This window comes from Myxocyprinus asiaticus, chromosome 12 (genome assembly GCF_019703515.2).
Source record: "Myxocyprinus asiaticus isolate MX2 ecotype Aquarium Trade chromosome 12, UBuf_Myxa_2, whole genome shotgun sequence".
In the NCBI taxonomy this organism is placed as follows: Eukaryota; Metazoa; Chordata; class Actinopteri; order Cypriniformes; family Catostomidae; genus Myxocyprinus; species Myxocyprinus asiaticus.
The window spans coordinates 37791792-37804710 of record NC_059355.1 but is presented as its reverse complement, the minus strand read 5'-3'; positions in this window follow the sequence as shown (position 1 = coordinate 37804710).

The window sequence follows — 12919 nt, the reverse complement described above, 5'->3', positions numbered from 1 at the left end:
CAGGGGCGTAGCACCAAATGTTGGGCCCCGTGCACAGAACTATTTTAGGGCCCCCTAAAAAATTTGGGATTGTGGTGGTGGTTATACTGTATATAAATGGTTTAAGATAGATATTTAACAGTGCTATATTATTTATAAGAAATTCACTTTTTTTCCAAACACAAACATTATTTGAATCAAGCAATAAATTAGTCAAAATAATTTATGAGAGGGGTGACAGGTTGTTCAGTCCATCCTGAGTCTTTTCTGCTCTCAGATAGTTTTAGCAAATCATAACTTGCTAGCTGACATTTACGTAAGGTCCAAAAGAAACTTTAAATATTATTAAACATTATACTATTTATAATTTATCAAATTATTTATAAAAAACTAATTCTTACAAGCTATGCAACTGAATTTTATTTTATTTTATTTTTTATTTAAATGTATTTTTTGTCACTGTGAGAGTGGAATTATTCAGCTATTTTTTCCCTTGCAAATCAGTGACAAGCAACACAGGTTATTAATTATATCAGGAAAGTGAAACTGAACATCATAGAAAAGATATTGTAACCTCTATTTTATGCAGAGGCGTCATGCCCATTAAGAGTTATTTTGAGCCAAAAGGATTTTGAATGGTTTATTTGAACTTCCAAAAATGTATTTTTATGGTATCTTCTATAATTAAATTAAATGGTTATTGCATGTACAAAACATGCCTGAGGCAGAAATCTTTATTCACATATTTACATTATGTAATTTAAAATCCAATCGAGTCACATATGTTCCGCTATACGCAGCATCTAGTGCTACTTCGGAGATCGCGTTCACAGGGGAAGGTCCAGCATCATGGGAAAGTGTGGTGTTATGGTAAAAAAAAAACATTTGCCAACTATGCCTGATCTCTGTGGAACAGTTAATCAGTTTTTTATAGTTTAATATAGAATATGTTTATGTTTTATGTTTTCTGATCGGTCACTGTTCATTTACTTTAGTGCTGAGATGCATTTGAAAGGTTTTGCTGCGTCTTTACACTCTCTTAATGTTTAAAGAAAGCAACGGCTTATTGTATTTCAGTGTGAATCCCGTCCTTTTCAGTCATGACAAAACGAACGAAAGGTGGTTTTACATGGTTCCTCGGTAGCCGCATGTTCTGTATTTTCAATGGAAGAAGGCGGCGTGGGCGGCCGAACAGGTCGAAGCAGCAGCGTTTGTGTTCAGGAGACATGAACCACTTTGTTTCATGACTGCTTACTGCACAGGATAAAAATATGTTATCTTTTCGCAGCTGCTGCGTGTCATTGACCACTCAGACACACATGACTTTAATCAGCTGGCATTTAGCTTTTAGTCAGTTCCTAAACAGTCTGATCAGTTGCTCCCTATTCCCTATATAGGCCTATAGTACTGTTTGGGACTATCATGGGAAACACAGACACTGAGTATATTATTAATTGCATGATGACTGTCAGTGTTACGCTAGATTTATACGCATAGAAAATGTGATTCTCTTCAGAATTTGGATGCACGCTCTGCTAAATTATAAGGAATGTAAGTATTATTAATCATTTTCATATAATGAAAGTTGGTGTACAGATGTAACAACATTAAAGAGGATGTGCTGTACTAATTTGGAAGCACTTTTTATTAACTGTAAGCCTTTCTACTTGCCATGGGAGTTTTCCTCGTTTATTCTGTTGAGTGTGTATATCACACCAAACGCGTTTGAATGCCGCGCTGCAACAGCTGGCTGATCAAATCACAGACACAGAACAACAATACCCGGACTCAGTTATTATTATTCTTGGGGATTTTAACAAAGCAAATCTCACACGTGAACTGCCCAAATACAAACAGCACATTACATGCCCCACCAGAGACAGGAACATACTGGATCACTGCTACACAGCAATAAAGGATGCATATCGCTCTGTCCCTAGATCAACTTTGGGACTCTCTGATCACTGTCTGGTTCATCTTCTTCCAACCTACAAGCAGAAATTAAAATCAACCAAGCCAGAAGTAAGGACTGTAAAGAGATGGACCAATGAAGCAGAGCGGGAACTACAAGCCTGCTTTGATTGCACGGATTGGAGTGTTTTTGAGGCTGCAGCCATAGACCTGGACGAGCTCACAGATACTGTTACATTATATATCAGTTTCTGTGAGGATATGTGCATTCCTACTAGGACTTATTTAAAGTTCAACAATGACAAACCGTGGTTTACAGCAGAGCTCAGGCAGCTTTGTCAGGCCAAAGAGCATGCTTACAGTGGTGGGGATAAAGTCTTGTACAATCAGGCCAGGAACACACTGAACAAGGAAATCAGAGTGGCTAAAAGAAGATACTCTGAGAAGCTGAAAAACAAGTTTTCAGCTAACAACCCTGCATCAGTGTGGAGTGGCATGAAACAACTCACAAATTACAGGACTCCTACCCCCAACCCTGTGGTGGACCAACAAAAGGCTGATGACCTGAATGTGTTCTACTGCAGATTTGAAAGGCCCAATCTCACACCCCACACCCACTCTGACCTTCACACAAACACCAACACCTCCTGCAACCCCCCTCCTCCCCCCACCTGCTACTCAACCTGCACTTAAGATCTGTGAAGATGATGTGAGCCGCATCTTTCTGAAACAAAAGATGAGGAAACTTCAGGCCCAGATGGCGTCTCACCAGCGTATCTTCGATCCTGTGCTAACCAGCTGGCCCCCATCTTCACACAGATCTTCAATAGATCACTGGAGCAGTGTGAAGTCCCATGCTGCTTCAAATGCTCAATCATTATTCCTGTCCCAAAGAAACCAAAATCACAGGACTTAATGACTACAGACCTGTCGCCCTGACTTCTGTGGTCATGAAATCATTTGAGAGACTGGTGTTGGCCCACCTGAAGAACATCACTGGACCCTTTCTAGATACCCTTCAATTTGATTATCGAGCAAACAGGTCTGTGGATGATGCAGTCAACATGGGATTGCATCATATCCTGCAACATCTGGACAGACCAGGGACATATGCAAGGATCCTTTTTGTGGACTTCAGTTCAGCTTTCAACACCATCATCCCTGCTATACTCCAGAATAAATTATACCAACTCTCTGTTACCATGTCTATCTGTCAGTGGATTACCAGCTTTCTGACGGACAGGCAGCAGCTTGTGAGACAGAGGAAACTTACTTCCAGCACCTGTACATTCAGCACTGGTGCCCCCCAGGGATGTGTGCTGTCCCCACTACTCTTCTCCCTCTACACCAATGACTGCATCGCCAAGGTGCCCTCTGTCAAGCTCCTGAAGTTTGCAGAGGACACCACTGTCATCGGCCTCATCCAAGATGATGATGAGTCTGCATACAGAAGGGAGGTTGAACAGCTGGCTGTCTGGTGCAGTCAAAACAACCTTGAGCTGAACGCTCAAAACTGTGGAGATAATTGTGGACTTTAGGAGGAACACCCCAACACTGACCTCCCTCACCATTCTAAACAGCACTGTGGCAGCAGTGGAGTCATTCAGGTTCCTGGGCACTACCATCTCACAGGACCTGATGTGGGAGACACACATTGACTCCATTGTGAAAAAGGCCCAGCAGAGGTTGTACTTCTTTTGCCAGTTGAGGAAGTTCAACCTGACACAGGTGCTGCTGATACAGTTCTACTCAACAGTCATTGAATCTGTCCTCTGCACTTCAATAACTGTCTGGTTTGGTACAGCTACGAAATCAGACATCAGAAGAATACAAAGGACAGTTCGGACTGCTGAGAGGATATATCGCTTCAGAGCTCTGAGCACCAGAACCATCAGGCACAGGAACAGTTTTTTTCCCTCAGGCTATCCATCTCATGAATAGTTAAATTGCCCCATTGAGCAATGTGCAATACACAGTTTAGTCTTTTTTATATTTATCCAACACATCCAACCTCTTCTACCATTTCGTTCCTCTGGAAAAAAAAAAAAAAAAAAAAAAAAAAAAGAAATTTGCACTGTACTTAACAGATTTGTATTTGCACTGTACATAACAGATAACAGATTTGTATTAGATTGCACTACGTATGTGTATGTGTGTATGTGTGTCTGTGTGTGTATGTACGTATGTGTATAACTATTTTTTATTTTTTATTATTATCTATGTCTTGCTGCTGTTTTTGTATTGTTTTTGTATTGTTGTACACTGGAAGCTCCTGTCACCAAGACAAATTCCTTGTATGTGTAAGCATACTTGGCAATAAAGCTGATTCTGATTCTGATTCATCTACTGACATACAAATCATGACTAGTAGCCTATTAAAAGTTATTGTATCAGCATGCACTTCACTTCTAACGGTCAATTTAGATTTTTTTTAAATATTAAATTAATTTAGTGAAAAAAAAAATAATTCAACCAAAAATATTTCTACATTGAAATTACACTTCAAACGAAACGAAAATATAATCGAAATAACAAAGTGGTCAAAAATCATACCAATTCAAAAACATTTTGGTCTCTCCTTCTTCCATCGGCCCGTTTTGACAACAGGTGGAAAAATACCATTACACATTAGATCATAAATACAATTGTAAATTTAAACATAATAATAACTGAAAATAAACCATGACCTATTGATAGTTTAACACAAATATCATACATTTTTGTTTTATTTAAGATGGCTACAACTCTGATCGTCAGGGACATAATTTCATGTTAGGTTAACCCTAACCCTAATCCTAACAACACTCTTAGAGAAATGCAAACCATTTTATTTAGTTTTTCTTAGTTTTATTAGTTATCATTTATACTGAACATGGAATACAATATTTACAGGATTGCCTCATTCAGATATAGGCTATGTGTTTTCACTTTCTATTGAGCTGAAGCAGTTGTGGGCATCGTTGCGTTTGTGCAAGCGCCTTTTGCACCACCTCTCGTGTATGGAAATTGCTTGCAGGTGAAATAGTGATGTAAAACACCCTAAAGGTGTCAGACATGCATGCTAACTCATAAAATGTAATAAAATGTATCCATTACAGATAGAAATTTATTGACAAACAGACGCAAATGTAATAGTTATTAAAAAAAAGTGATAGTGTTTCCCGTGATTTACAGGAAGGGGGTCGGTGGGGGTTTCGGTTGGATTAGGGTTGTGGTTACTGACCTTGGTGCCCCCTCAAAAAAAATAGGTGCATGATGCCCCTGATTGTATGTAACCTGTATGTGCACACTAGGTCTGGAAAACTTTAAAAGAATAACAGGCCTATGGTAAAGTGAATTCACAACATCAGTAAATCACACAGGAACATCAAAGGTGAGTGCGGTAAATATAACTGTATTAATAATTGTACAAAAAAAGAACAATAAACATATTATCTGTTAAATTGTGGATCCTGTTAAAAAAGGATCTAATTCATTTCATGTGGACATCAAGCATTTTGTAGATGCATTAACCCATAAACACTCAAAAGCAATACAAATCAAAGTAACATGCACTTATTGCATATTTCACTCATTAATAAGCAGTAACATATTTCAAATGCATTTGTGAACACTGCTAGATATTGTCATTAAACAATACAGCTAACAGTTCATCCAGATAACGACATGTAACAAGCATTTCAAATCAAAAATCAAATCCCTTTGTCACTCAACCATATACACAAGTGCAACAGTGGGTGAAAGTCTTGGGTGTGGTTCCAAGCAACATAGCAATATGACAATTACAATAAACATCTGATTTACACATAACACAGTTTACACATCTGTAACACAACACAATATACACCTAATAATATACAATATACACAAAATAAGAAGACTGTATACAATAAAAATACACTACCCCACCCCCCACATGTAATCAGTGGAAATAAATATGAAGTGTTGTGTTGACATTCAGCTGTCGGTTGATAGTCAGTTGCCAGCGTGTTATTAAGAGAAGTATAAAATGTAAGACCAGTCTGAAGCTAATAAAGTGCGGTGCTGATAAATGTATCGTGATCGATCAAGAGTTCAAAAGTCTGATTGCTTGGGGGAAGAAGCTGTCATGAAGTCGGCTGGTGCGAGTTCTGATGCTGCGATACCGCCTGTCTGATGGTAGCAGTGAGAGCAGCTCGTGGCTCAGGTGGCTGAAGTCTCTGATGATCCTCCGAGCTTTTTTTACACACCGCCTGGTATAGATGTCCTGGAGGGAGGGAAGCTCACCTCCGATGATGTGTCTGGCAGTTCGCACCACCGTTTGCAGGGCTTTGCGGTTGAGGGTGGTGCTGTTGCCATACCAGGCAGTGATGCAGCCAGTCAGGATGCTCTCTACAGTGCAGGTGTAGAACCGTGTGAGGATGTGGTGGTTCCAAACTTCCTCAGCTGTCTCAGGAAGAAGAGGCACTGGTGAGCCTTCTTCACAACGGCCTCAGTGTGGACAGACCATGTGAGTTCCTCAGTGATGTGGACACCCAGGAACTTGAAGCTGCTGACTCTCTCCACTGTTGCTCCATTGATGGTGATGGGGCTGTGTTCTCTGTCTTTTCTCCTGAAGACCACCACAAGCTCCTTGGTCTTACCGACGTTGAGGGAGAGGTTGTGCTCCTGACACCAGTGTGTCAGAGTGTGTACCTCCTCGCTGTAGGCTGTTTCATCATTGCCAGTGATCAGACCTACCACCGTCGTATCATCAACAAACTTAATGATGGCATTGGAGCTGTGTTGTCACACAGTCATGTGTGTACAGGGAATACAAGAGTGCACTGAGATCACAGCGCTGTGGGGCTCCAGTGTTGAGGGTTAGTGATGAGGAGATGTTGCTGCCCATTCTAACTGCCTGGCGTCTGCTTGACAGGAAGTCCAGGATCCAGCTGCACAGCGAGCTGTTTAAGCCCAGAGCCCAGAGTTTCTCATCAAGCTTGGAGGGCAATATGGTGTTGAATGCTGAGCTGTAGTCTACAAACAGCATTCTCACATATGTGTTCCTTTTTTCCAGGTGGGAGAGAGCAGTGTGTAGTGTAAATGCAATGGCATCATCAGTGGAGCGGTTGTTGCGTTATGCAAACTGCAGTGAGTTCAGAGAGGCAGGCAGCACAGAGCAGATGTAATCTCTGATAAGTTTCTCAAAGCATTTGCTGATGATGGGGGTCAGAACAACAGGATGCCAGTCATTTCAGCAAGTGATTTTGGATTGCTTTGGTACAGGCACAATGGTGGACGTTTTAAAGCATGTGGGGACCACAGACAAGGAGGGGTAAAGGTTGAAAATGTCCGTAAAAACACCAGCCAGTTGGTTCGCACACGCTCTGATGACGTGGCCCGGAATGCCGTCTGGACCTGCGGCTTTACGAATATTCACCCGTCGGAAGGATTGGGTTACATCCGCTACAAAGACAGAGAGTGAACTAACCTCTGTAGCTTCGGCCATGAGAGCTCTCTCAGCGAGGGCGGTGCTATTTCCCTTGAACAAGCATAAAAATTATTTAGCTCATCCAGGAGAGAGGCAGCGGTGTTCATGGTGGAGTTTTTATTCCCTTTGAAGTCCGTGATTATATTAATTCCCTGCCACATGCTTCTAGACTCGGGGGTGTTGAACTGTCCTTCAATCTTGTCCCTGTACTGGTGTTTGGCTGCTCTGATAGTTTTGCGGCGGGCATAACTGGCTTGTTTATGCTCCTCCACGTTCCCGGAATAAAAAGCGGAGGTCCGTACATTAAGTGCCGCAAGGACATCGCTATTAATCCATGGTTTCTGGTTAGGGTAGATCCGTATTGTTTTGGTCGGCACTACGTCATCTATGCACTTCCTGATGAAACATGTTACAGTATCAGCGTAGACCTCGATGTCGTCATCAGAGGCGGACCGGAACATCTCCCTGTCCGTGTGATCAAAACAGTCTTGTAGCATAGTATCTGACTGGTCCGACCAGCACTGGATCATTCCGAGGGCGGGTGCTTCCTGTTTCAGTTTCTGCCTGTAAGCGGGCAGAAGCAGAATGGAAGAGTGGTCCGATTTGCCAAATGGTGGGTGGGGGAGGGATCTGTAACCATCCCAGAAGGGAGAGTAGCAATGGTCCAAAACCCGGTCCCCTCGTGTGTTGAAACTGATGTGTTGGTAGTATTTCGGTGCTATTGACTTGAAGTTGGCTTTTTTAAAGTCCCCGGTCACAATGAACGTGGCCTCAGGGTGCATGGTTTCCTGCTCACTTATACTCCCATACAGTTCCTTGAGTGTCTGTGTCGGCATTTGTGCTAAAATACATCTAATTAATAAAACACAGTGACAGATTGACTCCACAGAATCAAAATTACAATTTAGATGCAAGTTCAACTTAATTCAATGACAATTCGACACAATGACAATCAAAAGAACACTGTAATTGTGTAATAGCAGCTCTGTGCATGGTAATTAAAGAGTTAATGTTGGGTTAAAACTCAATTAAGGCTCAGAGAGGCTTCAAAAGAATAAATCTGATCGGAATTTCTCTTCAAATTAAACTCGTGAAGGTTGTGATGCTGACATCTACTGTTGAACACTAATATCAAACTTCTCAATTAATTTAAGTATTAAAACTGTTTATTTTCACTGCGTTCTCGCTGTTCGCGTTTTCCTCACTGCGGTCGATCAATAAGCAACTCTCTCGGGTCTAACAACTGGGGGCGGGACTTAGTAGTTTTTGCTTGGGGACTTGCTGTTGGCTGTTGTGTTCACATAATTAAATAGGTAGGTCTGTGGACGTTTTGGGGACTGTTTGGGTGTGAGGGAATTGAGGGTTATAGTTATGTTTCAAGTTTCGTTTAATGTTAATAATGTCGTTTTATGTTATAAATAGGGTTTATTTTTAATTACCATGGGTTAGAGTTGTGTTCCCATGAGCTAGATGTGATCTTGATAAAATTCATATTTTCAAGATTTTCTCTAGTGAGAGATCTTTTGCGAAGTCCGCCATTAAACGCGGTCCGATGCACCTGGATGTAAGTTAGGGATGAGCGACACAACTTATTTAGGTTTTCGATACAATAACAAGTACTTTGAAGTCAATACTGCTAATACCAATATTTATATTAAATTTGATTTTTATGAATTCTTTAGATAAAATGAGTAACTAAAATTATTACTTATATTTTTATATATTTATAGGCCTAAACAGAAAATGATTAGGCTGCTTTGTTTACCCTTTAAAATTAATATAAGCCATAAATAAAACCTCATAATTAACCATTGGTAGGCTATTATTATATGGTTACTATTACTAAAACCAAGTTACTATATGGATACTACAGTAATGCTGTATTAAAACCATGGTTAATTGTATCAAAACTTTGGTTACTGCCAAAAACAAGAAACAAAAAACATGGTTACTACAGTCGTGGTTACTAGTCATGGTTAATACAATATTTCTACAGTAAATCCATAGGTAGTTTTCATGAGGGTATCATTTATTAACGAGGATTAAAGATCATTATCAATGTTTTAACAACTCTGAATTTAAATAAACCTGTAAAAATTGTCATTACTTAGTGTGAATAACTCCAGATGCTGTTTTTCTGTCATTACCTCAGGAAAGCACTGCTCCCTCTTTGACGAACGCTATTGAAAGGATGAGCGCTGTCTGTGACTGCTAGTGTATTTTAGCATTTCTGTGCGTCAAGATGAGCGAAAGAAAAAATAGTTCCGGTGACATTCAACTATTCTTATTATAATTATTATTTTTTTCTATTATGTAATCTAAATAATAAGATCACTACTTAAAAAAATTTTTAGAATCTATATTTTTATGTGAGGATCAATATTCTTGATACCACATCAGTATCGGAAGTATTGATACTTTAGTATCGATCCGCCCATCCCTACTGTAAGTCTTATATATACAAACCACTGATCTAAATATATAACAGGATTGCTCATGAGGTAATATCAGTTAAGCCCTGCGCCGCCATATTTCTATTCCCAAACATTCCAATGTCCCTATTGACTTAATAAAAATCATCTAAGTTCAATATTCATTCAATCACCGATTTTATATCTGAAATCTGCATGTACATCCCTACTACGCAAACGTCCTACACATGTAATTATTTAAAGTCTGGATTTTTTCCTGTTTCTTGAAAGTCTGAGCGAATTATGTATATCTACAGTTGAAGTCAGAAGTTTACATACACCTTAGCCAAATACATTTAAACAAGTTTTTCACAATTTCTGACATTGAATCATAGAAAACATTCCCTGTCTTAGGTCATTTAGGATCACTACTTTATTTTAAGAATGTGAAATATCAGAATAATAGTAGAGAGAATGATTTATTTCAGCTTTTATTTCTTTCATCACATTCCCAGTGGGTCAGAAGTTTACATACACTTTGTTAGTATTTGGTAGCATTGCCTTTAAATTGTTTAACTTGGGTATCTTTCCACAAGCTTCTCACAGTAAGTTGCTGGAATTTTGCCCCATTCCTCCAGACAGAACTGGTGCAACCAAGTCAGGTTTGTTGGCCTCCTTGACTGCACACGCTTTTTCAGTTCTGTCCACAAATTTTCTATCGGATTTAGGTCAGGGCTTTATGATGGCCACTCCAATACCTTGACTTTGATGTCCTTAAGCCATTTTGCCACAACTTTGGAGGTATGCTTGGGGTCATTGTCCATTTGGAAGATCCATTTGTGACCGAGCTTTAACTTCCTGGCTTATGTTTTGAGATGTTGCTTCAATAAATCCACATAATTTTCCTTCCTCATGATGCCATCTATTTTGTTGAGTGCACCAGTCCCTCCTGCAGCAAACCACCCCCACAACATGATGCTGCCACCCCCATGTTTCATGGTTGGGATGGTGTTCTTCGGCTTGCAAGCCTCACCCTTTTTCCTCCAAACATAACGATGGTCATTATGGCCAAACAGTTATATTTTTGTTTCATCAGACCAGAGGACATTTCTCCAAAAAGTAAGATCTTTGTCCCCATGTGCACTTGCAAACTGTAGTCTGGCTTTTTTATGGTGGTTTTGAAGCAGTGGCGTCTTCCTTGCCGAGCAGCCTTTCAGGCAGTGGCAAATTCTCAGGGCCAGCAAAGCTTTCTCTGCTGGCCTAACATGCCAAATAAATAAATATTTTTCATCCTTTCATTGTCAATCAACGTTTTGCCTATGTATTTTTAATCGCTTTCCACTCTTAATTAATCTATACACAAATAGAGAAAAACAAAGTTTATCCAGTCAGAATTTATTCCTTGATGCTTACAAGCGAAGCGTGACAACTGTTTCACAAATCACATGCCCAAAGCCAAGCTCGTTAGCCGAAGCAGCGCGTGAGTTTGAGCTCCATCCCGTCAGGCCTTCAGAATTTCTACAGAATCCCTCAACAGTGCAAATGAATGGCCAACTAAAGTCAGATTGTCAGATTCATCAGCCAATCAGATTGATTTATTTGTTCTTGGTGGATGTGATTTTTATTATATGTCCCAGTCGAGGCCTTCTAGCTGGCGTTGAGTGATGCAATCATGCTTTAAGTGACGTACTTTGAAAGTGAAGAGCGCGAGATCATGCTGACGAGTCGACTGTCATTACTGCCGCTATCGCCATTGAGAAAGAGATCCTTATGGATTTACAAATCTGAGATGTTCTGCAGGACCGTGTGATTGCTTCATTTATTAATCCTGAAAGGAGGACTGATTTTGATTTCAAGCAAATTGGTAAGTGCTTTTTGCATTGTTATAGCAACATCAGGAGTTTTCTAAGTGTAAATTAGGCTGCTTGAGCATTCACTGTCAGATCAAGTTTTGAAATGAAGTGCTGTGTTCCATTCAACTCCATTTTACAACTTCCTACAAGGAAAAGTGCAATGGAATGCATCTTGAAGTCAGAATTACAACTTGTAGGCTCGTGCAGAAATTCTCAACTCCGAATTCGCCGAGATGCAGGGGCATGATGTCACACAAACATGTCAACACTCAGGGGGATATACAAAGTAAGTGATAAACATTCACTTTATTAAGTAATATCGATAAATGAGTTTGTTTCCATATTACATGATATTAAAGCTTGTTTAACAAATGCCTGCAGAAACAAGTGTATAAAGCATTATAATCTCTTTTGATAATCATACACCTGACAAATAAATGCTAGCGCTGCAGCATTGTTTATCAGTTGGGTTGCTAGGAGACATCTCTTATGAGAGTCAAACACCTGCTAAGCTAACGGGAGCATTGCAGTTCCAAATATCGGGGAATGGAATGCATTTATGGTCGGAGATATCAAGTAGGAATATCCCACATCTAACTTGAATGAAACGCAGCATAACCGTGTACTCTGACAAAATGAAATTTATTGCAACCAACATTTAAATCGCAAATATTATTAGATCAATTTTTCCAGGTATTATAGACCTCCTTGGTAGATTCATATGAAAAATTATGATTTTTGAATGTCTGTTCGAGAGATGTTCATTTCACAAAACAGTCATGCTGCAGTTAAAATTAGGCTTGCTTGAACATTAAGTGTCGTTTCAAGTTCTGGCTTTCGTGCGTGGATGTGTTTTTAAAATGTCAATTGGTATTACTAGTTAGCTGTGACATAATGTATGATGCTCAAAGGCATAGGTGTCTAATTCATTGTGAAACTGTGTTTTCTTAATGGCATGAATCACACTGAAGGCCTAGAATTTTAATGCACGGCCCGCCACTGTTTTCAGGTTATGTCGATATAGGACTCGTTTTACTGTGGATATAGATACTTGTCTACCTGTTTCCTCCAGCATCTTCACAAGGTCCTTTGCTGTTGTTCTGGGATTGATTTGCACTTTTCACACCAAACTACATTCATCTCTAGGAGACAGAATGCATCTCCTTCTTGAGCAGTATTGTAACGAATGCGGGAAGAAGTCGAGAGCAGTCCAGATACAAAACTTGGAAAACACAGGAACAGAACAGAACAAAACAAAACTAAAACTCACGAACAGAACAAATGTCACATCCATTGGGGTTAACAGGAAACAA